At 33.5% G+C, this 15,085-nt stretch overlaps 1 protein-coding gene across 3 annotated transcripts in view; it reads right to left on the bottom strand.

Moving 5' to 3' along the window:
• LOC123536362 (prestin-like) overlaps positions 1 to 15,085 on the bottom strand; it is a 45,306-nt gene that overhangs the window by 8,287 nt on the left and 21,934 nt on the right. The window contains exon 1 of one of the 3 annotated variants that reach the window (XM_053528288.1): positions 4,749 to 5,041. The exons of the other annotated variants lie outside the window; for them this stretch is intronic. The gene's annotated coding sequence lies outside the window, so the exon portion shown is untranslated. Of the gene's footprint in view, positions 1 to 4,748; positions 5,042 to 15,085 lie in introns of those variants that run through there. 3 annotated transcript variants of the gene reach the window in all.

Here is a 15,085-nt window from a genome sequence, read left to right on the forward strand (position 1 = left end):
TTTTCAAATAATATGCATTTTAGATGTGTTTATTAAAAGGGACATGAACAACAATGACAACCACAATAGTGATTTTGCACCTGTATAAAAAGCACTTAACGTGATGTAGGTTGATATATGTATTTTTGCAATTAAACTACTTAAAAGTTGCAATGAACTATTTAAAAGAAAATAATGAGCATTTTACTGATGAAGACGTATTGACCATTAGTTGTTTTTTAGTTTCGTAACAGTTGCAGATTTTAGATAAATTGCCTGCCATGTATGGCATAAAATCTACAGCTCAATTGACATAAATGCCATTCTTAGTGGCAATTAATCCTAGTTAACTGATGTAAAAGGCGTTTAAACATATGTAAAATGAAATATTATTAAATTATTGTTGTTTTCCTTTTCATATGTGATATATCACTATATGACGTGAGTTGACTTTAAATGGAATTAAAGCAATTTACAATACCTTTAAGCCAATGTTACATCAATAAGCAATTTGTCTTGTTTAAAAATAAGTGCAAGGTTTCCTGTTAAAAAATGTAGTTACATATTTATCTGTAGCATTACATAATTATGGTAATCGTTCTTAAAAAGAAAAACTACAGTTAAGTTTTAACTCTTATCATGCTGGACACGATTGGGTCTGCCTTTGCGACTAATATATATCATGATAAGGCTGCACATCCGTGCAGTCTCAACAAGATCTGCACTGTTCGCCATTCAGTCAGTATTTTTTTGGTAAGCATCCTTTTTAACAGTTAATGGTACTGTCCTAATGTAAAGTTGGACAAGTTCATTATAGACATTTAGCAGGGTAAGGGTTAAGACCACTGACGTAGTAAACATGTCAATATATTTGTAGTCTGCCAATGCCTTATAATAATGTATTCAGATTAAGAAGATGCGCTATCAAGAGTCGACTTCACCTGTCGTAGTCATTCCTGAATTCATGCACATGTTTTGATAATATTGTCTATCTTATTCCCCCTGTTTATGGAAGATTTTTGGCTTATTATTGATATAAATTTAATTCGGGATTGGCATTTTGTAAATCCTTTTGCAATACGGCCGTTTATATTAATGACTTTTATCATATTGCTACCTTTTTTCTGTAAAAGAATGGTCTTACTGGGTAATTGTTTGTGGATATGTAAATGCAAAATTGAGACTTATATCGTTTATTACTAAAAGGATAGCTTGGGAAAAATTGAAATAGCGGACAGTAGAAACTGCAAGCGAATAATGAGTTTTGATCTCATATCATTGAGGCTTTAGGTACAAACGGCCTCGACAGTATAACGTCTTTACATTGACCGCTTTTAAGGAACGTTTTGCTTAATAAACAAAACTGCAAAAACATTTTGACTACCCCATTCGTCAAACCAATCGGTGCAGCAAAGTGCATCAAAACAAAGTCCTTTTGAAGACAGTTTACAAATGTGCTAATTATTTATGTCACATTTTTGACAAGGTCGTTACTATGCAAGGTACCCCGAAGGCAAAATACGTCACAAAGATGACAATGCTTTTTTCATGTATAGATCTAAGCTGATATTTTGACGTTCATGCATATAACCTTTTAGCAATTAGTTGATTTAAACATGAAAAAAATTAATACATTTCATATTGAAAGAAATATATTTATTTTAAGTCATAAGCAGCATGTAACAGGAAACATTAATGTTCTGCGGTAAATTTTTGGTATATTTTATGAAATTCTTTATTAATTTTAATTTTAATAACTATAAGTAAGGGGATGTAAATTGTTGTTATATGGTATGAAATTCTTTTAGTTTTGATTTCTAATAATTGTATGTCTTTGGGAGTCTAAGCAATTCGAGATGTCCAGCCATATAAGGTAGATCTATACAAATAAAAGATAGATATATAATTGAATAACGGTAATAAAATTTTGCAAATTGGAAATCTCTTGTCTGAAGGTGTCTAGCGCTATGTCGGTGTAATGATACATTAGATGCGATTACGCATAAGGACCTTTGAACAGAAATATCTAACTGAGATGTCAAACATTTAACAATTAGCATACTAGTTACATGACTTTAATCAGTAAATAGGGATTAGATTGTGTCATCAAAGATTTACTTAGACACCATTTTTCTGTATTACGGGCAGTTTTATGGCAGTTAATTTGCTTACTTGCCAAATCCTGTTTTAGGGTCCGAGACGAACCGACTTTTGTTTACGCATTTTTCATTGCTCAGTTGAATTTGTAATAAGATTTTAAATTGGATAATTTCGAAGAAATCAGTCGTTTCCAAATCCTTTATAAGCACATCAGCTACCCCGAGAAAGCCAAAACTCTGGCTTCGTAGAAAAATAAATGTTATTTGGAACTGACAAGATTTTTATTCTTTTTATAGATCGTAGTATCCCCGCAGCCTTTGCCACGAGGCGGAGAAAGAAAAGAAAGAAACTCTTGTAGGCAAGGAGCCTATATCTAACGGCCATGGGTACTGTACAGTACAGGCCGAAAGAATAACCATCCTTTCAGATATACCGACAACATCTTTCTATGCGTAATATATAGAGAAACAACATCTTTCTATGCGTAACATATAGAGAAACAACGTATTTCAATGCGTAAAAGGTATGAAGAAAACAACAACATAATTTGATGCGTAACATTAATCTATAAAGTTAATTTTACTCTTAACGTGTTTTCATCTTAGCTTAAAGTGCATTTAATTGACTTTTACATGTGCGAACCGAGATGGTCAGAACCTCTTGAAGATTTTTGACCTGGTTCAACCCGGGACATATACCTATTCTATATTCTGACGCTGGGTGCAGAAGATGAAGTAGATGGTGAAGATGATTTTGATAGTAATAATAATAAAAATGATGATGATAAATAATAATAATAACAATAATAATTTATCTTTTATTTTCATCTAAGATTGTAGTTTTATGCGGATTAAGTAGCATTATTCAGACTCGTGGGAGCGTTATATACAGTGCCACATCGGACGTATAACATATATCAGAAAAGTGAATTATTGCAACCTGTACAATGCGTTGATTATATCTTATTCGCGAGTGACCCTACATGAAAAATAGCTGTTTTGGCTTTACAAACGTAGTAGTTATAACAGTAATGTTTTATTTCCTCCGCAACATTCCGGTAACACGTATGTACAGTTTTATTAGACAATAAATCATTACGAGACTGAAACAATAAGTTTTTAGCTGTCCAGTGAGAACTTGCTGCAACATTTCAGTTTTATGTAAAGGGACATTGCCTCCAGATTTTTGCCTTACCTTTCTTTAAAAACGGGAATTTTCTTTCTTCAGTGATCGTAAATGAAAAAGTTGTAATAAGAATTAAATGACGATGTAATATTCATGAATAAAAATATGTTGGCGGTCAACCTGTAAATTTATAGAAACCCTTTATACTGTGTTAACCACGCGGTAAATTTTTATGTAAATTATGATAAATTTAACCGGACCTTATATCGCGCCAAGTAATGCGATACATTGACTAAAATAACACAAACTTACGACTTCTGATATTTTAAGGTCGTGGCATACGGTTTAGTATTTTCGTCTGTTTTTTTTTTCTTCCGCCGTAAATGCAAGCAATGGCTTCATTGGCCAGTGGAAAGTGCCGAAATCACATATGGAAAAAATGCAATCAAACGGACGATTTTTAAAATGGTTCCACTATCTTAAAATTAGCTATGCTGTAATGAAATAGAGAATATCTGAGATAGAATTTCCTTTGCGAATACATGATGCAGTACAGCTTACAGCATAGCCATGAGTGAACAATATGGGATATGTTGTCCGAAATAAAAGTGATCTTACTTGTAAAACAATTGAGCCGTGCCATGAGAAAACCAACATAGTGGGTTTGCGACCAGCAAGGATCCAGACCAGCCTGAGCATCCGCGCAGTCTGGCCAGGATCCATGCTGTTCGCTTTCAAAGCCTATTACAATTAGAGAAACCGTTAGCGAACAGCATGGATCCTGACCAGACTGCGCGGATGCGCAGGCTGGTCTGGATCCTTGCTGGTCGCATACCCACTATGTTGGTTTTCTCATGGCACGGCTCAATTATGGTTTCTTTTTATTTTGTGTTTTAACTAATACTTTTTCAGCTTTTTGTCTCTGTAGCAATGAAAACGTGTCTTGTATATGTTTACTGTAAAATTACCAAATATATTTCAATCTATTGCCCAATTAATTAATTCACGGTAAAAGTGTAGTTAACTCCATGTTACATGGTAATGCTCTATTGTTAGTTTTAAATATAAAGCTACATCTAACGAGAATAACAAAATAAACAAAGTACAAAAAAAAAAAAAGAATACAAAAGTAATATTTATATCGTTTTGCAACTGTTATGTTTTTTGTTTTTTTTTTGTATGAAAAGTGACTCATGATAAAACAGGAGATCAGAAAATATGCAGAAATGCATGGTTTAAATTAAAACAAAGCGAAAATTTAACTTGTATTTTAATCTAACTTTTGGTTGATTTAACATTATATACACATACTGAAGCAATTATATCTACTATATCTAAACAAAAAACCCAAATAAACGTCAATTTTAAACTATCAGTCAATTTACAATGATGTTGCATTAAACACTGGGCAAAATTCATTTTTTGTCACAAGATTTGAAAAGAAAAATGTAAGTAGATCTAAATAAATGAAGTAAATGTAAACATAACTATATATTTGAACGCAAAATCAAAGAGATCTGGGTTTTAACTTAAAAGTGTCTTACCAAAAATGATTCAATAAACTAATCCAGATACTTGTATGCCTCAGATGAGTCCGGCTCCAGTGTCAGCACATCACAAGGCCTATGTGTCACTTTTGAAAAAGAAAATTTCGCCACGGTTCCAGTCTATTTATAATAAAATGCATGTGTCTGCTAGTCCAACGTTAAGTTCAGTTTTCAACCACGTTAACAAAAGTCTTCCGAATGAGCCCTGGATTCCCTCTTGCTTTGCGCACTTACTAAATATGTCATTAACTGGTCGTCAAAGTGTCTTCTTTATGTTTCCTTTGACAAACTGTATTCATTATTCACACTTACAAACAAAAATGCATTTTAAGCATTATGTATGGTTGACTCCTCCTTATTCAGTGTGATTGACACACTGATGTCGACCAAGTTTATTTTGTTCATTTATACGTAAGGTCCTATTATGTTTATTTTACCTTATTTTTTGTCATTTAAAATCGTTTGAATGAAAGACATTTAGATAAGTCTGCATGCCGTTTTCCATAACTTCTGTAAAAAGTGATATTTTCAAGAATCGCTATTGTTTAGTTAAAGTTCAGTTGAAGCGTTTCTTACTGAAATAAATGCTATCTCCGGTATGTAACAGTATGCTTTTGTTGCAGTAGGTGGTCTGTTTCGTGCAAGTTTTAAGGGCTTTCGGTTTTATTTTACGTTTTTCTGATTTGTTAAGTTGTTAACCAGCGAAAAAAAGAACCATTCAAAACTGGAAGAAAACTAAATTATTTTGCCTAGTATGAAAATGGGAGCGAAGGACTGCTAGTTGTTTTACCGACTTTAATCTTACAGAACCTTTATTAGATTTATCATTACCGTACAGCTATTTGTAAAGCTTTCCGTTCATAGGACAGTTAACAATTTGAAAATGCTTATGAGTAGGTTTAAACACGGTATAGACCTTGAGTATAAGCAGAACATGTACGAGTCTAGGACAAATTTAGAACTCCGATACACTACCGACTGAGCTACTGGACAACTTTATCTACCTAATTGCTTTAGATTGTTCTATACTGTCACATAGTACCCTATTCGTCACTTTGCGAATGGACAGAGAACCCAATAAAAATGAAAATTGAAAAAACGTTCTCGAAGAATATGCAGTCATGGTCCAATGTTTGACTGAAAGTTTATATAACGCTCCATCCGAATTACACTCCCATGGGAGCATCAAGAGCACCTCACATCGGCAGAAAGCACCCGGGGAGCTTTATGCTTATACTAATTCCACATATTAAACCTTCCCGTTAGCGCTATGCGTTTGATCATCTCGTTCGGTTTGATCCCCATTGATAATTTTATTTCCCCAATCCTTCCACTGCTGACGGATATGGGATAAAGCTTGACATAGTAATAGTGCAGAGCCAAACAACCGCATAATTCTTAATTAGTCCGCTTTTTGGTACTTTCTACCGTGTCTCGGGCTCTCTGTTGTTTTCAATGTTTGTGTTACAGTATTTTAATGGAAAACTTTGCACAAAATCACATGCCAACATGTATATATCAAAGGTCAGTTTTACATTTTCTCAACGCTTTTGCAAATAAATATGGTCGAACCGTGACATAGCAATTTTTACACAATGTTAAAATTCCTTGAAGCAAGTTGTAGTAAGTAAGCTATTTGCATAATCAAATATTACAGCTTTAATGAAAAGTGAAGTAAATATGGTCGAACAGTCTTAAACGTAGACATTTTCCCACTCATTTAAGTGTGCTAATTGCATAATTCGATATTATAGCTTTAATGAAAAGTGAGGTCTTGATATTTTTTTCAGAAGGAAAACTGAAGTTTTGATCTATATAAAGCAATATATTAGATTAGATTCCATTAATATGGCATTTGTTTGAAAAACTGGCGTAACTCAGTGTTTTGTATTTGCTAGTATTGAGGAAATGGTTATAAGCAATAAACAAAGGCACAGAAGTAAAGAAAAATGTCGTTAAGAACTTACAGAGTATTTTTTTTTTCAAAGCATATATTTTTTGCCCCCCCCCCCCCCTTCGAAGAAGGAGGGGTATATTGTTTTGCAGATGTCGGTCGGTCGGTCGGTCGGAATGTAGACCAATTCGTTTCCGGATGATAACTCAACAATGCTTGGACCTAGGATCATGAAAGTTGATACGGAGGTTGGTCATCACAAGCAGATGACCTCTATTGATTTTGAGATCAGTATGTCAAAGGTCAAGGTCACAGTGACCCGGAACAGTTAAACGGTTTCCGGATGATAACTCAAAAATGTTTGGGCCTAGGATTATGAAAGTTGATAGGGGTGTTGGTCATCACCAGCAGATTTCCCCTATTGATTTTGAGATCAGTATGTCAAAGCTCAAGATCACAGTGACCCTGAACAGTTAAACGGTTTCCGGATGATAACTTAAGACACCTGGGTTTAGGATCATGAAAGTTAATAGGGAGGTTGGTCATAACCAGCAGATGACCCCTATTGACTTTGAGGTCAGTAGGTCAAAGATCAAAGTCACAGTGATCCGGAATAGTTAGGCTGTTTCTGGATGATAACTCAAGAATGCTTGGGCCTAGGATCATGAAAGTTGATAGGGAGGTAGGTCATCATATGACCCCTATGGATTTTGAAATCATTAGGTCAAGGTCAAGTTCACAGTGACCAGGAACAAGAACGCTTGGGCCTAGGATCACAAAACTTGGTAGGGAGATTGGTCATAACCAGTAGATGACCTGTATAGATTTTTAGTTCAGAAGACCAAAGGTCAAGGTCACAGTTAAACCCTTTCCGGAAGATCACTTGAGAACGCTTATGCCTAGGATCACAAAACTTAATAAGGAGGTTGATCATGACCAACAGATGACCCCTCTTAATTTTGAGGTCAATAAATCAAAGGTCAAGGTCACATTGAACAAGAACAGTAGAATCTTTGGTTACAGTGAGCAAATAATTTCTGTTCCTTGTGCAATTACTGAATGCATCAAGGGGGTGCATTTCATGTTCTACGAGCTCTTGTTGTTTTTTTTTTTTTTGGTTTTTGTTTACATTTTTTCAATGTAACACAACTTTTCTACTGTTATTTATTTCAAATTATAGTATCATCTTGTGCAGTCTTGTTGTTTTCTTTTTCCAGAAACTATTTCAACGTCACTTTACTGCGAGGTCCCCATTCCCTTGACACGACTTATATGATAATGAAGATGTTGCCATGCGTTTCAAGTAAGACACCGTTTACTATAGGCATTAAGAATATTATTTAACTCACTGAATTAAACTGTCAGGCACATGTTTATTTGACATGTACTCGACAGGCTAATTTATGAGTTTTGTAATTAATTTATTCATACGTTGACCAGATGTTATCTATTTTCAGCACTTGACACGGCATCAACCTGTCGCATCCTGTTCATTTAAGATACTGAGGATAGATTTCCGACCTTGTTTTCAGGGTTTATTTGGTCAAAGAATCGTCCGTGACGAATACCATTATCGCTAAAATCGGATCATTTTATACCTGTCACATAACATAAAAGAGTTGTTCTTTAATACACACTTTCATTCTTAATTGTCAGTCTCAACTCGATTTAACCCTTACCCTGCTAAATTTCTATAATGAACTTGTCCTTCTATCAATTTGGACAGTACCATTAACTGTTATAAAGGGGTGCTTACCAAAAAGTTATTGACTGAATAGCGAACAGTGCAGACCATGATCAGACTGCACGGATGTGCAGGCTTATCTGTGTCTGGACTGGTCGCAAAGGCAGAATGAATTACTTGCCGCCAGCAGGATAAGGGTTAAAATAAAATGTATAAGTCTATAATATAATCGGCACATCCTATACGCTCAGAGCTGCGTCACTTATTAACAAGAAATAACTTTTAACACCTATCACTAAAAGCTTGATTTAAGGCATACTGTATAATAAATAAAAATCAATATAAGCGTGGTTAGTGCTATGTAAGGAGAAAGGTTGATATCCATTGGGCGTCTGATGGTCTTAACGCAACTAACAAAGGCAGCTTTAAAAGAGGAACGTTGCCTTTGAATGTTCAGAACAGATGGCGCCACTACATTTAACTTGCTGGGCGATACAGTGTAAACAAATAATTTCCCGTTGTGCTAAACTCCAACACCAGCGATCAAAGTACCGGCTGTTTCAAATAGAAATCAGTATAACATAATACTTAAGCTAGAGCTGCACGTTTGTTTGTCTTTATTAAAGTGACCGAAGACACGTTGTTGGAACCGGTGTATAAATTACATTATATCAGCGGTTAAATTGTATTTACATCCTACTTAGAAAACCTGTGACAGTTATAACATTGTACATTGTGTTTGACAATACCTATTATTAAATTTATTGCAATGTAAATATTGATAATGAGGATTAAAGTGACTCCCCGGTAAATATGTTGGTAATATGTAAGTGTCATAGTATCTATGTGGTTTACGTGAGAAAGAATAAAAAAGAACAGAAAAAAGAATTCAATATCGAGCAAATTACTTACATTTAATATTTTGCTTTAAAATTCTCTTCCTTGCAACATTACATAGTGGTGTAATTTTCGATAAAACTTCTAACACATTTTGTCTCAACGAATATGTGAAACAATTACTGAATTACTTACTGGAGGCAAAAGGTAATAATATGTTTCTAACGTCATAACACCTACAGTTATTCCAAAGCCAGCAGATGACGTTTTCGAAGTATTTTCAAAGTATTGTTGCAATCAAACTTAGAAATGTACGTGTTTCCGTTCCCGAGAAACCCGCGTATTCTGTTTATACCAAAATAAATTACAAAGATTAACTCCCTCAGCTGTTTCTATTGTCTGATTTTCAAAATATGTAAAAATGCTTTACAACCACGAACGATGTCTTTACTGATGCTGGCGAGCATCGTAGCATACTCCTAAGACCTATCTATAACTTTTCTTGGATAAGATCATACTTTTCATTTAACATGAGACATGTTTCATTTTTAGGTTCATGAAGGTGTGCTTGTTTTGCATTGTGAGATCAAAGCGTTCGTTTATTAACTAACGCAGTCACAGCTGTAAATTTGTCACCAGGCTTTGATGTAATTTTATCAACAATCACTCCCCGGGAAATAAAAACGATGTTTAATTGTCTTCCTTTCGAAGAAACAAAAATGAATTTTTGATTGTCTTTGTTTCGAAGAAACCAGAAAAAAGCCTTTTAATTGCCTTCCATTCGAAGAAACCATGACAAAATGCTTCTTAACTTTTATTCAGAGAAATCAGACAGGACAGCTATCAAGCCTTAGGATACTATTTCCTTGTAAAATGTTGATAATACGAAGACTGATACGAAGACGTCATACAACCCACTTAAATGGTACGAAGACTTCATACAACCCACTTAAATGGTACGAAGACTTCATACAACCCACTTAAATGGTACGAAGACTTCATACAACCCACTTAAATGGTACGAAGACTCCATACAACCCGCTTAAATGTTATGAAGACTTCATGTATCCCACTTAGATGATACGAAGACTTCATACAACCCACTTAAATGTACCGAAGACTTCATACAACCCACTTAAATGGTACGAAGACTTCATACAACTCACTTAAATGGTACGAAGACTTCATACAACCCGCTTAAATGTTATGAAGACTTTATGTATCCCACTTAGATGATATGAAGACTTCATACAACCCACTTAAATGTACCGAAGACTTCATACAACCCACTTAAATGGTACGAAGACTTCATACAACCCACTTAAATGGTACGAAGACTTCATACAACCCGCTTAAATGTTATGAAGACTTCATGTATCCCACTTAGATGATACGAAGACTTCATACAACCCACTTAAATGTACCGAAGACTTCATACAACCCACTTAAATGGTACGAAGACTTCATACAACTCACTTAAATGATACGAAGACTTCATACAACCCGCTTAAATGTTACGAAGACTTCATGTATCCCACTTAGATGATACGAAGACTTCATACAACCCACTTAAATGTACCGAAGACTTCATACAACCCACTTAAATGGTACGAAGACTTCATACAACCCACTTAAATGGTACGAAGACTTCATACAACCCGCTTAAATGTTACGATGACTGTATGTATCCCACTTAGATGATACGAAGACTTCATACAACCCACTTAGATGATACGAAGACTTCATACAACCCACTTAAATGATACGAAGACTTATGTATCCCACTTAAATAATACGAATAATGATCTAATTAAAGACGTATTACATTATAACATATTTCTCACAAGGTGCATAGAACATAAATGTATGTGCAGACATTAAATGCATTTGTATCCCAGTTATGTTTAAAACTTACTATTCTTAATTCTTGCAATTGACAAAATGTCGTGTATTCTTACACGATGTCGATGATATCAGAAAGTGCTAAAAGACTGATGGAGATCTCGAAAAAAATGGAGTACACAACCATTTAGCTGCCTGGCCATCCAATCAATTGAACACCTGCCAAGCAAAATTTGTTAGTTCCATACGTATTTATTACTCTATGCTATCTCACAAAATATTCCCAGATGTTACTTTTATAATATACATCAATTTAATATGCTAAAACTATGTCGGAAAATGTCTATGTGTTTGTTACATATGTTAACTTTGTAAGTAAACAGCATTCAAAATTAAATCCTTCACATTAATTGCAAATGCCTTATTTTGTTTCGTTTGTTTCAAATTTTTATTGGCATGTATGTGTTTACATTAAGATTCATTCAGATGTAGAAAATACCCAATTTGTTGTGAAACATACACGTTCTTGCTGTACAATGTTTATGGTTATTATTTCAAACTAATTAGTCATGATAAAACTTACAGTATGCAACGTGAAATAGCAGAACTGCAATGTTTATGGTTATTATTTCAAACTAATTAGTCATGATAAAACTTACAGTATGCAACGTGAAATAGCAGAACTGCAACGTTTATGGTTATTATTTCAAACTAATTACAGTCATGATAAAACTTACAGTATGCAACGTGAAATAGCAGAACTGCAATGTTTATGGTTATTATTACAAAGTATACACATGATAAAAGTTACAACATACAACAACTAAATTGCAATATTTGTGTTTTATTATTACAAAGTTAGTACAAGATAAGCTTAAAACATGAAACAGCTGAATTGAATTGTTTATGGAACAAAGTACATGATAAAACTTTCAGTATTGAACAGCTGAAGACAGTGTTTATAGTTTATTAATGAGTACAAACTGCGCTCCACTGTTGATTTGTAAAAGATTTCATTCTTAATGTGTCCATTGAGACCACCTTTGACGTTATTAAAGCTTCCAATGAAACCTTAAGATAAATCGATGTTTTTATTTGAACTGCCTCAATGTTTTCACATCTGTTGAAACATATTTATCCAAAAGAATCATAACTTTAACACAAAGCTTATACCTTTGATTTAGAAGTGTCATGTTTGATTTTACTTTAAGAATTGTAAATGGTAATTTACAAATAAAACTTTATAAAAGAAGAGAAAAAATGTCAATATCCCCCACATGGATAGGGACGTCCGAAGTTAATATATCACAATTTATTCGTTTTGCAAGACACACGTATTAAATTAAAGAAATCTTTATATTTAAAGAAATTGTTTCACAGGGTGAAAGATATCACAAACTACGGACACAAAAGCTACAAAATAGATGATAAATTGAAAGCACTATAAACACATCTCTTTACCATCTGTTCATAATGTTTTTAACTTGCTCCAGCACTTACATATTCTACATTCACGCTGCTAGGCTAGTAAGCTGCTAGGCTAGTAAGCCTCTAGGCTGCTAGCTTCACGCACATCATACTTATCATACTTATTGCAAAAGTTTGAAAAAAAAAAGTTGAAGACTTTTTGAAAAAAAATCACGAGTTTACATTAATTAAATGAATAACAAAGCAATCACCTCAACACGGAAGAAAAAGAAAGTAGTAATTTCTATAAATATGAAATAGCTAGATTTGTTGTATTGAAAACTCATTCGGATGTCATTAAATTCCTTTAATGCTACTGCGACAAAAAGATTTTTCTGTTTAATAAAATATTTAAACAAGTATAATATTTTATAATATCTAGATACACTTGCTTTTTTTCTTTCAATAATATCTGCAGAGTACCGAGGAACTTTATAGATGCTACAACAGAAAATAAACATGGCAAACATGCGTTGACGCTTTTTTAGTAGAAAGCGTGTAGAGATATTATGTGAAGAAACGCTTGTTTGCTGTTAAACTTATTTGAAGTGATGGCTACAGGACAATAACCCCTTACATTATAATATATATTCACCGCCCCTTACATTATAACATATACCACCCCTTAAATTATAATATATATTCACCACGGTCGAGGTAAAAAATTAGGGGTGCACGAAAGATATTAATCGAGGTTTTTGACCGAGATTATACATTATTTATTTATTTGTTGTGGAGACCTCAATATTCAATAAAAGTGCACTAGAATGACAATAGTTTTTGTGTTATTCCAGTAAAGTTGCAAAACATCCAGCTTTAATAGTATCTATATAATAAAATAGTGCTGTTTCTCTCAAAGTAGACAAGAATTTTAACAAACAAACAAAAAATCAAAATATCATGGCAACCAGTGGATAGGCATTTTAAAATACCTGTGATGTCTGTCTTGTATGAGTCTTACTAGACTGAATAAATTTATATCTCTCTGGGTTCTAAAGGATTCTGCTGCAGCTTGAAGAAATTGGTACTTTATTGTACAGAAATAATCACAGTGTCTGAAAATTAAACTTTTATAATCTGAATAAAAATAAAACTTAGTATTGCTTTTTTGAAACTGTGTAAAGCAAAAATGTTCGTTATTTAATAGTTATCCTAATATGCTTGTCTCTGTTAAACACTCTTCGCTAGAATGACGTCACGTTAACGTGCGGTGACGTCAATGTTTTTGTTACGATAAAGAAGGAGCGCTACATATTTTATCTACTGTTTTAGATTAAGGGCATATTAGAATCGAAATAATTAATAGCAAAAGAGTGTTTTAACACTATTCATACACTCGGGCGGTAATACGTCGCACAAATAATTTCACGAGGGCTGCGCCCTCGTGAAATTATTACGCCCGACGTATAACCGCCCATCGTGCATAAATAGTGTTAAAACACTCTTTTGCTATAAGTTATTTGTTAATTGATTGACTTCTACCAGTACGTAGTCTTTATAGTAGGTCTGGTAGAAGTGGTTTCGCCTTAAGAACAGATGAACTTTGACACTGAAAGTTACTTTAAAATATTTGATGATCAGTTGCGATTTTGGAATTGTAACAATAGGATATACGAAACGTATAGAAGAAAATCTGCACTTGTTCATTTTGTGATGTAAGAATAGTTGAAGATGAAGGCAACATTGTGCTGAATTGTTCCTTGTATGATGACAATAAATCATCAATATTAGATATTATTTTTGCTTGATGTTTAAAACAAACCAACTTACTGTATTGTACCAAAATCTGGTTTAGTATATTACATCTATATTTTTTATATTTATATATATTTATAATTATATATTTGACCTTACGTATTTACATAATTTACTTTTGATTCTACCCTGTGTTAATGTTGGTAACGTCTTGCTGTGCTTTAGTCCAATAAAAGCTGGTTTTGATTCAGTAAAAAAAAATCTAAGGCGAGCATAGGTTTTTCTCTTGATGCCTTTAGGTTCTTAAAAGTTGATAATGTTCACTGAATTACTAAGTTGTTACGATCGAATTTTCGCATCTTGCTAGAAATTTCACATGACTTGATTTTGAATAATGATTTAGTAGACTTGAATTTGAATAATGATTTAATAGTCTCAAGAATTGACTTTGAATAATGATTTAGTCTCTTATAACTATAGTTAGTAGTATAGCTATGTACATTAGAATACATGACTGTAATGTCTGTTTTATTTCATTGGTGTGTAAATATAAATATAGAAGTACACATTTCTATTTCAAGTTGATCATTTGCAAAATATTAAACCATTAACACTGTCAGAATAATTGGTATGTTTGATAAATTGATAACGTAACACATAAGCACAGATAGTGCTTGACTCCCTTTTCAGGTTACCATTGCTATAGTTATTGTTGAATTGCTGTTAATAATAGAATTTGGGTCATTTATGGCTGATTTGGGTTCATTATGTGGATGGCTGGGTCCCAGCTTCGCACATTATATCATATACAAAGGTTAAAGGGAACCAAATATTTAATAGAGCAGGTACTCGTTGTAAGACGTTATGTTTAAATTTGGACCAATCAGAAACAAGTTCTAAAAATAGCACGTCTGC

Source organism: Mercenaria mercenaria, chromosome 17, assembly GCF_021730395.1.
Source record: "Mercenaria mercenaria strain notata chromosome 17, MADL_Memer_1, whole genome shotgun sequence".
NCBI lineage: Eukaryota > Metazoa > Mollusca > Bivalvia > Venerida > Veneridae > Mercenaria > Mercenaria mercenaria.